This window comes from Elaeis guineensis, chromosome 8, assembly GCF_000442705.2.
Source record: "Elaeis guineensis isolate ETL-2024a chromosome 8, EG11, whole genome shotgun sequence".
NCBI classification, from domain to species: Eukaryota; Viridiplantae; Streptophyta; class Magnoliopsida; order Arecales; family Arecaceae; genus Elaeis; species Elaeis guineensis.
The window spans coordinates 28,026,644-28,028,485 of record NC_026000.2 but is presented as its reverse complement, the minus strand read 5'-3'; positions in this window follow the sequence as shown (position 1 = coordinate 28,028,485).

The window sequence follows — 1,842 nt, the reverse complement described above, 5'->3', positions numbered from 1 at the left end:
TAAAATAAAAGTTGCATATCTACATGTCTCCCCTCTTGGCACTATCTTATATCGACAGGGCAGTCCAAACAAACTGTATCGAAAGCAGGAGGGAAACTTCGTCTCGACAAAGTCGAAGGTCCGGTTCTCTTTAGACCGGATGGGGGGAGAGGCCCTGCAACGCCCATATGCGCCCCCACAGCCCTGTTAGGGACAGGAGGAGAACCTCGCCCTAACTTGAGCAAAGTCGAAGGCCCGGTTCTCTTTAGACCGGATGGGGGGAGAGGCCCTGCAATGCCCATATGCGCCCCCACAGCCCTGTTAGGGACAGGAGGAGAACCTCGCCCTAACTTGAGCAAAGTCAAAGGCCCAGTTCTCTTTAGACCGGATGGGGGGAGAGGCCCTGTAACGCCCATATGCGCCCCCACAGCCCTGTTAGGGACAGGAGGAGAACCTCGCCCTAACTTGAGCAAAGTCGAAGGCCCGATTCTCTTTAGATCGGACGGGGGGAGAGGCCCTGCAATGTCCATATGCGCCCCCACAGCCCTGTTAGGGATAGGAGGAGAACCTCGCCCTAACTTGAGCAAAGTCGAAGGCCCAATTCTCTTTAGACCGGATGGAGGGAGAGGCCCTGCAACGTCCCTATGCACCCCCGCAGCCCTGTTAGGGATAGGAGGAGAACCTCGTCCTAACTCGAGCAAAGTCGAAGGCCCGGTTCTCTTTAGATTGGAAGGGGGGAAGGATCCAGCAATGCCCATATGTACCCCTACAGCTGCATTAGAGACAAGAGGAGGACCTCGTCCTAACCAGAGCTGAAACCTGTTACGACAGAAATAAGGAAAGAATCTCACCCCGACATCAATTAAAGTCTGGTCATTCAAGACCAGAAGAGAAAAAGGGAGGACCTTCCCCAGCGGCCCCTTCGCAATAAGACTCCGTCCGGACTCCTACGAGAGCCGGACTTCGTCCCCAACTTCGACCGTCGGTAAACTCCGTCCGGACTTCTACGGGAGCCGGACTTCGCTCTCAACTTTGATCGAAAGAAAACTCCGTTCGGACTCTTACGGGAGCCGAAACCTTGTCCCCAACTTCGATCGCTGGTAAGCTCCGTCCGGGAGCCAGATTTTGCCTCTAACTTCAATTGCAGATAAACTCCGTTCGGACTCCCACGGGAGCCGGACTTCGCCCCGACTTCGCTTACGGGAGCCGAACTCCCGTAGTCCTATCAAGAGTGGAGGAAAAATTTCACTCGAAAAAGAAAAAGGGAGGAGGGGCTAAAAAGGAAGGCGATGGACTACGTCAGTGACGAATGGAAAACAAACAGCGTCAAAGACGTAGAGGACCCCATCTCAACGAGGATTGGGGTTCTTATCAAGGACCCCAGCTCTCAAGGAAGCTCTCAGCACAAGCCTGAGATGAGACTTCCTCGGGGTGATGAAAGATCAGACCTCCGAGCCCGAGCCCTGGTGGGGGGCACCAAACCCGAGCGGCCCCAGACAAATCTGCAGCCACGGACGAAAAGGATGGATCGATACGATGACAATCGGGTACCTCCGAATGATGCGAAGGCCAAAAAGAAGCTCAGCAAGCGACAATTCGACACTAAGTGTAAGAGGTAGCAGAAATTTTCCTTTTCATATTATTCATCCAATATACATAATAGAGCCATTAAGATTGAAGGAGAAGGATAACTGAAAGGCGAGCCGACGTGACAACTACCGAAAATCTACGGACAATGTCAAAAAAAAAAAAAAGAAGAGAGAAAAGGGGAAAAAGAAGAGAAATAGAGAGAAGGAAATACAACAATAACAATGATAAAGAAAAAAAATTCGGCAGACAACAGTTCGACGCAAAGTGCGGACG